Raw genomic sequence first — 14,506 nt, forward strand, 5'->3', positions numbered from 1 at the left:
GTGCCAAAGAAGTTGGACCCAAGAAGGAACACACCAAGGCACATCATAATTACATTAGCCAAGACCAAAATGAAGGAGAGAATCCTAGAAGCATCAAGGGATAAGGGGACAGTCACCTACAAAGGAGTACCCATCAGACTGTCAGCTGATTTCTCAAAAGAGACCTTACAGGAAAGAAGGGGCTGGAAAGAAGTATTCCAAGTCATGAAATCCAAAGACCTACAGCCAAGATTGCTTTATCCAGCAAAGCTTTCATTTAAAATGGAAGGACAGATAAAGTGCTTCTCAGATAAGGTCAAGTTCAAGGAGTTCATCATCACCAAGCCCTTATTATATGAAATGTTAAAGGGACTTATATAAGAAAAAGAAGACGAAAAATATGAACAGTGAAAGGACAGCACACTCACAGTTACTAACAACCACACCTAAAACAAAAGCAAACTAAGAGGACAGCTAGATCAGGAGTGGAACCATAGAAATGGAGATCACATGGAGGGTTAGAAACAGGGCAGTGGGAGGAGGAGAAGAAGGGAGAAGGTACAGAGAATACGTAGCATAGACGGTAGGTAGAAAATAGACAGTAGGTAGAAAATAGACAGGGGGGAGCACAAGAATAGTATGGGAAACAGAATCTAAAGAACTTGTGACACATGGACATAAACTAAAGGGGGGAATGGTGGGGATGGGGTGTGCTGGGGGGAGGGGAATGAAGGGGGGAAATGGGACAACTGTAATGGCATAATCAATAAAATATATAAAAAAGAAAAAAACAAATTATTTTCTTCAAGCAAGACCCAAGGCTTTGCTTATTGAGGCCAGAAGACAGTGGCAAATTCTGTCTTGCTGGTATTATTGCATAAACTGCAGAAGAGTAACAATTTACAATGCCACCAGCAACATAATCATGTATGAAAGCAGCAACTTCAAGTATCATTAGCGTGTTCTCAGGGATGGAAAGATACTTTTCTTAATATAACATTATAGAGGGTACCATTTTAATAGTACCATTTCAATGTCATCAGTTCAATGATGACAGGTATCTGGTGACTAATTAAAATAATCTTACAGGGGCCCCTATTTTTTCCTTTATGTAGCCTGTCATTTTTTCCCTCTTCACCAAGCACTGTTCTGAGCACCTTCATAAATATAAACTCATTTAAATCCTCACAAAAGCCCTGCATGGATATTTTCATCCCCATGTTGTAAATGAGAAACCAGGGCAAGCTCAGATAACGTCGGCAACGGGCCAGGGCTGGGGTCTGAACCCAGGCCATCCACATTCATTCACTGTACAGCATGGTCAAGAGGCCGGAGGCAGGAGTCCCAGCTCAGAGAAGCGGTAAACCCAGTTGATCCTGGGCTGGAATAGACTCTGGGGTGAAGACCAGAGTGGACGGAAGGGTCGAGGCCAAGTTTGGAGCCTTCGGTGGTGTTACATTGAGAGCCCCTAAACTAAAGCAGCCACTGGAAGTCGCAGGAGAGACAGCTGACGCCAAACCTGCGCCGTCTCGACAGTTGCGCTCAGATTTACACAAGAGAAGGGGGAACTACACCCCCAACACCGCAGAAGGGCGTAGAACGAACCCGGTCCCTGGAAGGGAGGCTTCGCCCAGAGCCCAGGATCCGAGGTCTCTGCAGAGAGGACCAAGTCTCACTTCCAAATCCCTCCTCCGGTGGGCCGGCTTTAAGTGGGCTGGCTACCTAAGGACCCAAAACAGTGGCCCCCTACCCCCGTGGCTCCCCTCCCCGGCCAGGACCAAACTCCGCGAGACCGCAGGGGGCGCGCGGAGCGGGGGAAGCGGAGGGGCGGTGCCAGGGGATTCACCTGAGGGGGTCGGCGCCACGCGGGAAGACAAGGGGAGGGAGTCCGCGGACGTGCGGGGACAGGCAGGAAGACAGGCAGGGAGCCGGTGGGGGCAGCGGGAACGGCTGGGAGCACGGAGGGGGAGGGGGATGGCGAGGGGTATAAAGAGGGGTGCGCGGTGGAAAGGGAGGGCGCCACCAAGTGGGTGGCGGGTGCTTCTCCCCACGGCCTGGCGGCGGAGAAGCATCCTCGGCTCTCACCTCGGGGCCCAGGAAGGACGACCCACAGTACCAGGGAGAAGCCTTGGAAGCGCGAGGCCGGTGGCTGCTTCCGGTCCTGGGGACGGGCCGGGGGCGGGGCCCGGGATGGCTGAGCGGTTGCCATGGAGACGAGGCCACGACTCCGGCTGTGGGGCGCTAATGAGCTAGAACAGGATGATAACCTACCTAGTTGCGCTCTGCCCCGCCTGGCTTGGTTGGTCCAGCGTCCACCCACAAAGTGGAAGGTCGCCTGTTGGATTCCGGGTCAGGGCACATTCCTGGGTTCTAGGCCAAGTCCCCCGCTGGAGTGCGTGGGAAAGGCAGCGGATAGCTGTTTCTCTCCCTCTCTCTAAAAAATAAAGTCTTAAAAAAATAAAACTTCCACGAGTGGGCATCCCAGCTGCGCCGCATCCTGGTTCAAATAAACCAGCATTGCTGTTTCTCAGAGTACTTTTACTTATATTATGAACTTTACTCTTTCCGAGTAAAGTTTGCCCCAATTTTACAGGAAATAAAAGCAAGGGTTCCATGGCTTGTCCATGGCCACAGAGCGGGGAGGCTCCTGTTCTTGCGCCACTTCCCCAGTAGTACCATTCCCGCTCCTGAGGTTGGTTAAGCTCGGATTGTTGACGTTTTAAGGAACAGGTTTGACCTCTTCTCCCACCCACCCAGGCTTTCTCAAGAGAACCTAATGGACTTTAAAAGGGTGAGACAGAACCTTCTTGTGCATATTTTGGTACCGATATATACGTATATATTTACCCAGAGAATCTTAAGTCAGTTTAAAAATAAACTTGGAGCCCAGTGAGCTACAAGACCACAGCTCCAAATATTGGCTTCCTCCTCCACCCACCTTCCCCCAGGGACTCTTGGAAATGTATTTAAATTTTTTAAAAATAATGTTTATTGATCCTAGAGAGAAGGGAAAGGAAAGAGAGAGACACGTCTACGTAAGAGAGAAACATCCATTGGTTGCCTCCCATACACCCCGACCAGGGGGTCAAACCCACAACCTAGGTATGTGCCCTGACCAGAATCAAACCCCCAACCTTTTTGGTGTACGAGACTGAGCCATACCTGCCACGTCCGAAATGTGTTTTTAGAAGGAAGTGGGCAGTTAGAAAGCGGAAGACAGAGGTGCTTGAAAACCACTTGCTAATTAATAAACAACAGTAATAATTTTTAAAAAACCTCTTTTGGTATGACCAAGAAAGAAGTAGATTAGTATTCTGAATAATCAGGTGGTCAAAATGACACACTCAGTGAATATAAATCAGTCTTTCCCCACTTACCCCAGCGCTTGCTCAGTGGGCCCTAAACAAGGCAGCCGCAGGGGCAGAGATGCAGGTTAGTCACAGCTGACCTGGCTAACACCACGGCTGAGTTCTTAATCTGCCGACAGCAGAGGCCAACACTAAGCCCCTCATGTGGTACCACTCCCCATGGGGACCAGCCAGCCACCTGTTGGCAAATCGATTACATTGGACCTCTTTGCCGAGGAGACAGCGATTTATCCTCACTGTAGTATGCATGTATTCTGAATATAGATTTGCCTTCCCTGAATGTAATACTTCAGCCAGCCCTGCTATCTCTGTACATATGAAATGCCTTACCCATCGTCTTGGTATTCTGCACAGCATTTCTTCTCATCAAGGAGCTCATTTCACAGCAAAAGAAATGCAGCAGTGGGTTTATGCCTGTGGAATCAACTGGTCTTGTCACATAGCCCATCACTCAGGAGCAATTGGCCTAATTGGAAGTTGGCTTACTGAAGACTTGGTGGTGGTGCCAGCTGGGAGACAACACCCCAAAACAATGGGATTCTGATTTATGGGGTAGAGCATATGCTTTGAATCTGAGACTTATATGGTGTTCTCTATCCCATAGAGAGCAGAGCACATGGATCTGGCCATTAAGGGATGGAAATGAGAGTGAGTCTTCTCGTTCTTTTTTTTTTAAGATTTTGTATTTATTTATTTTTAGAGGGGAAGGGAAGGAGAGAGGGAGAGAAATAACAATGTATGGTTGCCTCTCATGTGCCCCCTGCCGGGAACTGGCCTGCAACCCAGGCATGTACCCTGACTGGGAATCAAACCGCAATCCTTTGGTTCACAGGCCCCCGCTCAATCCACTGAGCTACACCAGCCAGGGCTCATTCTTACATTCAGTAACCCATAGACATTGAGCAGTGCTGTTGGGAAGCCATTGTCCCCAGGGGAGAAATGCTCCCACCAGCAGACACAATGGTAAGCTGAACTAGAGAGTGAGACTGCCTGCTGGACATTTTGGAGTTATGCTGTTAGACCAACTGACAAAAGAAAGAAGCTTACTCTAGGTGAGGGACTTGAACTTGGGTTTCAACTATGCAATGCGGGCAAGGAGCACTGCGTCTGAAACTCAGGGAGTTATCTGGGGTCGCCTCTTTTAGTACTTCCATGCCAATCATTAAAGGTTAATGGAAAACCACAAACATTAAAAAAAAGGCAGGACTGAACCCTTGTACCCTCTGGGAGGGGAGGTTTTGGTCACTCCTGTAGGTAAAGACCCTGACCAGCTGAATTTCTGGTGGACGGTGGGGAAAGTATGGACCTGGTGGTGGAGTGTCCACCACCAGGAAGACATAGATATCACTAAGAGCCTCCCAACAGGTCACAGAAAGATGACAGTGGTAGTTCTGTATCTTTTCTACTTGCTTATAGATGTATGTGTTTATTTTGTATGCTAACCATTTTCTTCTTCTCTCTCCTTCCCAATTGTTATTGTATGCACATATAGTTAAAAGTTAACTTTACAATTTACTCTTTAGGTCAGCGATTTTCAACCAGCGTGCTGCAAGAATTTTTAAAACATGCAATACCTGACTATTTAGTCAGAGGCACTGACCTTTTTTCCCTTAGATTGTCAAGTGAAAAATGACAACAGCCAACACAACAATAGCCATCTAATGTGACTGCCTTGTCTTAAACCACCAACAGGGTCTGCCACAAGTAGCAACCTTTCTTATTACAAAAATCTTTTATTGCAAAACCATAAGCATGTAATTCTGTAACATAACAATGTCACACTCAAGCACACCATGTGACATTTTAGGTGAAATGCTCAGAGTGCAGTCCTCCTTGTATGAGACATTCACATCTGCTACAGACCACACTCAAGCAAGCTTTACTTCTGCCAGACCCTGTAAATGGGTCATATAATAGAGTTGCATCTTACTGGTCATGTTGCATAATAAGGTTGCATCTGATTGGATAATTTTTGGTACCAGAAGCCCTTAGATAGAAGTATAGGCACCTGATTTTTTAAAAAGTCACTTTGGAGCAAAAGAGTAGGTAATTACTATTTTTTTTTTGTAAATCAGTCAAAATCATACCAATTTTTTGTCAGATTGGCAAAAATATATATTTTTGGCATGCTGCAGAATTTTAGTAATTAGTTTATGTGTTCTATGAGATGAAAAAGGTTGAAAATCTCTGTTTTAGGTGGCGGAATACTCAGTGGGATTCTGCCTGAATTTGATGAGTAATTAATGTATCTGCAGTGGCAGATATAATGACTGTTGGAACTATGTGTCTCCACGTTTTGAGAAAAGGTGAGAACTTTCCCTTTAAGACAGGTAAGTTGTATTTTGTTAGGGGAAAATTTGTTTCACTGCTACACAGAAGTTCAAAGATCTGGAAGGGCGCACATGCAGGCTGGGCAGGCAAAGCGCACTCGTAGGTATGGCTGTGCTTTTGCTCGCTCTGTTCTTTGAACCTTAACTATCTCTTCTTATGCTCTCAGTGTTGACACAGCTTGTTTCCTCCATGGAGTTTCTTTCAAATACCTTGTCCCCTTCATGTCTCACACATTTAGCACCTACTTATCCTCAGAATGTGATTTTCCTCTAGTTATTTGATGTATTATACTCCTGTCTACCAGCCCCAGCCCACTAGATCCTAAACTCTTTTAGGACTGTATCCCACTTCTTCTTGCGTTATCCATCAAAACACACACACAGCGAGTCACTGCTCAGTGAATGCCTCTTAATTAAAGAGCTGTCCTTACTCCCTTGCTGCACTGATTAATCTGCTTCTTGCTCTGAATTCATTGTTTCAATTAATACAGTGATTCCAAAACTAATTTCACTAGAGAGCACCTTTCACATTAATATGTAACCTCTCAAAACCATTTGGGAATTAAAAAAGTAACTCATCAATTTTTGCTTGATATATATATGTAGAGAGAGAGAGAGCAGTGATTTATGTAAGATTTTATTTTTGATTAACATATTGTACCATAAAACTCTTTCAAAAATATACATGGCAATGCTTATAATATGACTTTTTCCCATTACTTAGAAATAATTATGCAAGATGAATTAAAACCATATACTATAATTCCCCCCAAAATTAAAAATAGAATTACTACATAATCCAGCAGTTCCACTTATGGGTATATACCCAAAAGAATTGAAAGCAGAATCTCAAGGAGATGTTTGTACACCAGTGTTCATAGACGCATTATTCACAGTAGCATAACGGTGGAAGCCACTCAAGCAGAAATCAACAGAGGACTGGAGATGAAATGTGGCATTTATACACACACACACACACACACACACACACACACACACACAGGAATATTGCTGAGCTTTAAAAAGGAAGGCAATTCTGACATTCTACAACATGGATGAATCTTGAGGTTATCATGCTAAATGAAACAAACCAGTCACAAAAATATAAATGCGTATATGAGTGAAATCAATAAAGTTAATTTCATAGAGACAGAAAGTAGAATGGTATTCATTCACCAGGGACTGGGGGAGGGCACACGGGAGTTGTTTAGCAAACGCAAAGTTTCAGTTTTGCAAAATGGAAAGAGCTCAGGAGAAAGGCTGCACAGCCCCATGAATACACTTACTACTGAAATGCGCACATAAAGTTGGTACATTTTATGTTATATATATTTAGTCACGATTTTTTTAGAAAGTAAGTTAGATTTTTTAGTTATACAGGCTTTGGCAAAAATAGCTTACCGTTGTATTACTCTTGTATTATTATTTACTGAATATGTTCACATAATAAATGTCCAAACCTGTAAGAATTTTTATGAGTTTGTTTGAGCCAAACTCAATGACAATTGCCAGGGAGTAAAAGCTCAAGGGATTGAGAAAATGCCACAGAGAATGGCAGTTCTTCACCGTACTTTATACATTATAATGGAAGAAGGTGACATAAAGGAGTTACGTGAAATCCAGTGGTGGTAGATTAGGGGGGTGGGAGAAACCAAAGTGGGAAAATCTCTGAGACTGGATGGTAAGTAAAACGGATAGATGCATCCTTCTTTGACACCGGTGGGTACAGGACAGTGAATAGCTCATTTTCAGAGCACACAGAGGTGGTTTGCAGAACAAGATAGCAATGAGCGGTTGTGCGGTCTCGCACTCTGGTCGGGGGCTGTGCCCTGAGGAACATGGAGAAAAAGAAATTACCCTGACATTCCAAAGGTACATTATCGTGGATGATAAATTTGACTTATTAAAATTCAGAACTTCTATTTATCACAGATGGAAAACGCAAGCAAGTTTAGGACCCCAGGAGGACAGCTGTGCAACGACTGAGACAGGAGGTGATTAGTCTCACTTTGAACAGTGGCACTGAGGATAGCTGCAGTAAATTTTAAAGGTAGTGTTGCTGAAGATTCCAGAGTTGTTTAACAAGACTGAGAAGACCTTACAGTTTCAGCAGAGATTTGGGGCATCAATTTTGATAAGTAGCCAGAAAACTAAGCAAATAAGAAATGAAGCAATGTAATGATTTTCCAAGAGCAGAAACACACAAGGATGTTGCCAGAAAGAAAATACAATTACACAATACTTACTGGTTCATCGGTGAACAGTATTTGCAAAATCATAAATCCTAATAAGGTAAAGGTGATTCAGTAATAGTGTATTATAACTGTATTTAAACATAATGTGGTTATATTTACATATAGAATAATATTAAATCAAAATATAGGATAATATATAGTTAAATATAGCTATATTTCCATTGATTAGTATTATAACTATTGGATATGTTTAGAGAAGGAGGTGGCAAGAACTGACTGTTCTTTGCCCTCTTTTCCACAAGAGGGCACAAGGTGAATAAGATTTTTAAGTCAATGACTATTAATAATTACCAACTATTTCCGTTTTGGTAGAGTTGACAAACTGCTATTGTTTTGTTCTCTGTTGTTTGAAAGGATGTAGTAATATTTTAACTGGCACTAATTCTGAACACTTATATTAGAATAGTTATAATATCAACTATTGTACATGAAAAGGCGACGTGTAAACGCCTGTCTCAGGTCCGGGGCTGCCTGCGCAGATGAACGAGACATGATTCAGAGCACTCACAGTGGAGTGGCGTCACACTGAATCAGATCAGTGACCAGAAACAATACATTTGAAGGAGTACTAAGGGACCGAGGAATCTGCAGATAAGGCGTTGGGGGTGTACCTGCGGGGAGGTTGGAACGGTGGGGGGGCTCCCTGAGGGAATGTGGGGGGCACAGGGTGGCGGCCCACCCAGCAGGGATGTCAATGATGTGTGTGGATGAGTCGGTGGGGGTGCAAGAGACTGCTGGCACAGGGTGAGATCTGCTGGGGGAGCACTGCCCTGGGGGCTGTGGGAGTGCTGGGGAGAGTGCACCAAAGACCTGGGGGGGGGGTGATTCTGCCTGCCGACACTGGGCACACTCCAAGGTCTCTCTCTAAGTTCCCCAGAATCCCTTTCCAATTCACTCAGCATTTTGTGCTACTTCGCCCCTGGCAGCTTGCTTTGTTCCCTCCCTGCCTGTGATCTTCACCCACCCCATCACCAGGGTGGTCTCCAGCTGCCCGCTCTCCTCACAGAAGCCATGTGCTTGACCAGGACCTTCTAAGAAACTGGCGTTTTCCTTCCCACTTCCCTTTTATCTAAGGGTTTGTCCTCAAATATCAAGCCCAAGCTGCCTTCCTGTCTAAGACCTCTGAACTTCTCTGACTTCCCTCCCTAGCTTAGCTTATCTCTTAAGCCTCCCTGGTCTCTAGGTCTCTTCTTCTCCCGGACCCACTCTCTCCCACCATGGGATTGCCATCCTTCTTCCCCAGGGTCTCACGTCCGCTGGCCTGTCAGCCTGCCTCTGTCAGAGCCAGAGGTGCCCTGACTCTGAGAACCCACGAGGCTCACCATCATGGGCCGACGCTGCTCTCACAGCTTCTGCTCCCCCATTTGCGGCCTGCTCTTCACCCTCTGTCCTTGGCATTTCAATCTAATGCCACAAGTATTTTCGAAGCAATGGCTCTGCTCTTGGACTCTGAACTTGAAAAGTGGGAAAGGTATGCAGCACTCTGTCAGATCCGAAACCTGGTGTTATAAGACCATTTCCGCCTGAGCTTCTCTGCTGTGCAGTATAATGTGATGGAAATCACACTGGGTCAGGGGTCATAATGCACAGGGCCTCCTCCGGGGGCTGCCCTTCCTGGCTGGGGCACCTAGGGCAGGTGAATTTACCTGGTGGTTTATAGGAGACTGTTCTGCGTGGCATGGGCCCAGCTCCCATTGGGAAAGGCCAGTGGAAAGCAAGATCCAGTGCACAGGACCCATGCCCACGGATAGGTTCTCCTATGGGGAATCAGGCCTGCATTGCACCTTGGCTGCTTTGAGACTTGCTTTTTGTTAAAACTCCCTCACCCTGAATTGAGGTAGCAAACGTTTACTGGATATCTTTAAAGTGATTTCCTAAAATCTATGCTAAGCCTTCCAATGACCAGTTCAACCACTTTCCCCTTTGCATTTGCAAATATCCTTCTTCCGTGATGTAACTAGCAACATCCTCTCCTTTGTTTTCTGTAAAAGATAACCACCTAAAGTGAACCTGTGCATAGTAAATGAGGATGATCCTCACTCTAATGTGCCCAGAAAAGCAATAAAAGCTTGTCAAGGCAAGGGTCAGCACTCTCCCTTTGAGAGAGTGGCCACGCTGTCCCTTTTCCTCTGCAGGACTCAGTAGTCCGTGTCACGGACTCCACGAGCCAGGGTCCGCATCAGTGGTTCTCAGTTTCCTCACCTATAAAATGATGCTAATGGTGGTAGGTACCTCATAGGAGTGTCCTGAGAGGTAATTGAGGAAATAAATACTTGATGTCAGGTTTCCTAAGGGTCTAGGAAACACTGAGAAATGAAGCTATTGTTGTTACTAGCACTACCACTGTTATTTCTTCACCTATAAAACTCAGTCAGGGTTGCCAGCAGAGCCCTGAATGGTCCCCAAGAGGCTCCCCAAGCTCTTTTCTCGGAGTTTGTCAGATACGACTTATTGTACGTTCTGCTCCTGCTTTATGACCCAGCTCTTACAGCTTCCCTAACCTGTTTTTCTCATCTGGCCATCCCTACCTGACCCCAGCCTTGCAGCACCTTGGTGAACAGTTCTTTTCTGCTTCAAATGGCAAGTGGTTTCCATTCTGGGTGCAGTGGCTTCGCCATCTGTGGTGGGGGGGCAGCCCCAGACGAGTGGGCACACAGGCCAAACTAGAGGAGTCATTGCCACCTCTGCTCACATTCAGGTTTCTGGGGATGCATAGGTCAAAGGACACCGTATTGGTTGCCATGACAAACTACCTGGTGTAGAAAAATATATTTCAATTCTGGAGCAAAATCTCGTACAGCCTGCAATAAGGCCCCCTTCCTGGGCCTAAGGAGAGAGCACCGAAACTTCACTGATGAGTTAAACTGACTAGGTTGCCCGGCCCCGTTTAGGACCACTCCATTTCCTGGCTTTTTGCTGCCTTCCTGCCTCAGAACAGCAGCAGCCATGGCCAGCTCTTCACTCGCTACATGTGCAACCAGGTGTGGCAGGACTGGAAAACGGGGCTGGAGAGGCCCCAGTTCGGGCTGCAGGGCAGGTGCTGCATTCCCACGTGACGGCCAACACTACCTCACAGAGGAAGTTTCTAGAACTGGTTCTGTGACTCCAGGTGACCTCCTACCTCTGGCCTAGAAAAGAGGTTCAAAAGGCCAGGGGGCGGAAAGCTGGAGATGAGAAGGGATTGTGGAGAGAGCTGCTGGTACACTGGTCCTGGTCTGTGCTGTGGAGGGAGGCAGCAGGGTGGGGGCAGGGCTCCCACTGTTTGCAGGGGCCCAGGGAACATGTTCCCCAAGGACGAGGCCTGGGCCACTCCAGTGAGAACGCTGGCATAGGGTGGTTTTATATCCCAACCAAGAAGGCTACCTGGCCAGCAGAGCCCGACAGCAGAGTGAGTTCTGAGACGCCATAGTACGCACGCAAGCTGAGGAAGGTGTCTTGAGTGAGCAGCTGAGAAGAGATCCCGGAGACTAGGCGCCTCCAAAAACCCCATCGAAGTGCCTGGGGAGGAAAGTGCTTGCTTCTCATTAGTGGTACAGCAGTGACAGGAGGAGGGTGGAGAGGACCAGGTCAGCTTCCGGCTAAAGTCACTGTGGAATGAGGAGGTCATAGAAGCTGGTAACAAGCAGGTTCACGCCCATTCTTGAACTTCCAGGGAGCTCAGCTTCAGACAGGGCTGAGGCCAGATCATCCCGGAATTCCAACTCGTGAGGACTTTCCTGCTTGCCTTCACCACCCCACCCTGGGTGGGGTCAGAGACTACCGCAAGGGATGGAAGGAAGGTCAAGAAATGGGCTGGAGGAAAAAGAGAATTGTTTCAGGACCTTTGCCCCTGTGGGTGTCTTGGCAGAGGAGGGGAAAGCCAGCCCAAATGTGAAGTTTAAAGTTTATTATTATTATTATTATTATTATTATTAGTGTTAGACACCACAGTTACCAGAAAAATTTTAGGAGCTGCCCGAGTGTTTCTCCACAGGGCAGGGAAGAACTGGCTCCACCTCAGGGAAATAAAGGATGTCCTCCGACCCCATCTCCATCAGGCTGTCAATTCATGCCAGAGTTAGTTCAGTGGGGTGGCCATGAGAAGTGATAGCCGCTGTGTGCAGGGTCCCAAACCCGGGAGGGTTCCTGCCCCACCATGAGCAGCAGAGGGTTCTCACTTCCCCCAGAAGCATGGGTCTCTGCAGAGCTTGAAGTGGGGGGGAGAGTAGAGGAGAAAGGGAGGCTGTGAAGTAGACTGCTCAGAGGGAGGGGTGTGAACTTGTCCAAGGAGTGCGATGCGTCGGCTGGCAGGGCTGGTGCTCATCTGAGATTTGTAGAAGAATCTTCCTGCCTCTGACATCCCCATTTTCTGGGCTCCTGCTCTGCAGGTCTGATGGCTGGATGTCCTGGTTAACAAGCACTGGAGGTTCACCCCAGTGGAGAGAAAGGGTATCAGAAGGCAAGTGGTGACATGCCAGGCCACTTATCATCTTAGCTCAGGAAGAAAATGACACGCTGGCCCTGCAGACCATGCCCTGTGGTCCAGGCATTGAACTGAGATTCTATACAGAGAGGAACCATAGGAGATGGAGGTGCCAAGCAAGTTTTTAAAGGCCGTGCATTCATTTGCAAAAGTAAGATCTGGAGTTAGGCAGTGAGCAGCTGAGGTGTTGTGGAGGGAGAGGATGGTCGTTGAGATGATGAAAGACAGAAGCCAGAGCGTGGTGGCTCATCCTTGGTACAGAAGCAACAGGAGGTGGGTGGAGAGGACCAGATCAGTTACATGCTAACCTCACTGTGGGATGAGGTAGAAGGTAGAAGTTGGTCACAAGCAGGTTCATGCCCATCCTTGGGTCACGAACTTTAAGGAGGCTCAACTTCAAGGGAGGAGAAGTGGATTAGAAGTGGATTTGGGTAGTTGGAATGACTGGAATGCTGCTGTGTAATATCCAGTTATTAAGCTCTAGTTTTTTAAGCACACACACACATGCACACACACAGCCTGGACCATTACAAGGCCCCAGTCCAGGACACACTGGCCCCCACAACCCCACCATTGATGCCCTCCAAGGGCTCCTGAGATGGGATGTGCTACAGAGTGGGAGAGAGGGATGGCCTCTAAGGTGTTTTCTCTCTCTTCTTTCTCCTTTATTTGGAGCAGAGAATTGTTCGTCTGGTACAGGGTCTGGCAAGGAGCCACATCAGTGCCCCCAAGTGGCTCTCTGTGGCTAATGGGGTGGCTAAGGTTGGGGTGAATGGCCAAAGCCCTACCAGTACCACCGCCCCTCCTGTAGGAATTTACAGACAAACTTCAGTTCACAAATACTGAGTGCTCATGGCAGGTGGAGTGCTTTGCTGGATGGCCTGAGGAACAAGCCTTCTCTTCAGAAAGCCTACAGACTGGCTGAAGAAAGAAGGTTTGTATGAGCCACAGCAGAAGGAAGTATGAACAACCAGATGATCTTGTGCAAGGGGCAAGCACGAGGTGGTGGAAGAGTTCCTGGAAAAGGCAGCTGCAAGCTCTGCTGGAAAGGAGGGTCAGGTCATAGCAGGAAGAGAGATTTCCAGGCTGAGACTGGCAATTGGACACAGTCATGGCTAATAGGTCCTGGGGTTCAAACCAGCAGCCATAGAAGGGCTCTGTCCTTTGACCCTCCTCTGTATATATATAAACACGTGTACAAAGCAAACTGAAACAAACTCATGTGAATGGTTCTTCCCCCCAGGGGAGAAAGTTTCAACATATAAATTGTACTCCTCATAGCACTTCAAGACAGCAAAGCCTTGCTCAGCATTCCAGGTAGATATATTGCTCTGTGCTTGCATGCAGTACCAGATATTATAATTCATCCGTGGGAACATCTTGCCTTGTGTACTTTACATTTCTCCTACTCAGGATCCACAGAACTGACTCACCAGTGTTTAGGCACCACGTCTGGAAGCGGCAGGCATGTCCTCAGCATCCCCACTCTCCTCCAGCTGCCTTAATTCTCCCCAGCAATCTGCTGAGGGTCTAGTTCAAGGCCTGGCACACTCTCCTGACCTACACAGCCTTCTTTCTTCGTCCCCAGCTCTCTCTCACCAGTGGGGTCATCAAGGCCACAGGAGCCCACGGGTTCTCCTGGAAGAAGAGAGGAGTGAGGACAAGGCCACCGGGACCATCAACAAAACTGGGAGGGAGTGAAAGGAGGGAGCAGAAAGAAAGTGTAGCAGTTCCGGAGAAGTAGGGGACCAGAAGGGGGTGGGTCTTTAGTATCAGATGCTGTCCCTGCAAGCTGGACCAGAACTGAGGGGCAATTTCAAGAGCTGTTGAAAGATGCTTAGGAAGGCTGGGGGTGGGGTATAGAAAAGAGATTGCAATCAAGCCAGGTGTGAAGAAATGGAAGGAGTAAGTGCTGACATTTCTTTCAAGAAGTCTAGCTGAGAAAGAGCAGGGAGAGATGAAGCAATAACTAACTGCAAGGAAGGTGTTTTTATGATGGGCAAGGTTTGGCCATGACAAAAAGCCCGCCTTTTGTTTCAGTGCTCCTTGGTTGTGTAGTATGTTAAAGCCAACATGCTAACTAGTCCGTCTGTAGCTGGGGACGCTCAAAGA

This window comes from Sturnira hondurensis, unplaced genomic scaffold (genome assembly GCF_014824575.4).
Source record: "Sturnira hondurensis isolate 20B ecotype Veracruz unplaced genomic scaffold, ASM1482457v3 Scaffold0001872, whole genome shotgun sequence".
Classification (NCBI taxonomy): domain Eukaryota; kingdom Metazoa; phylum Chordata; class Mammalia; order Chiroptera; family Phyllostomidae; genus Sturnira; species Sturnira hondurensis.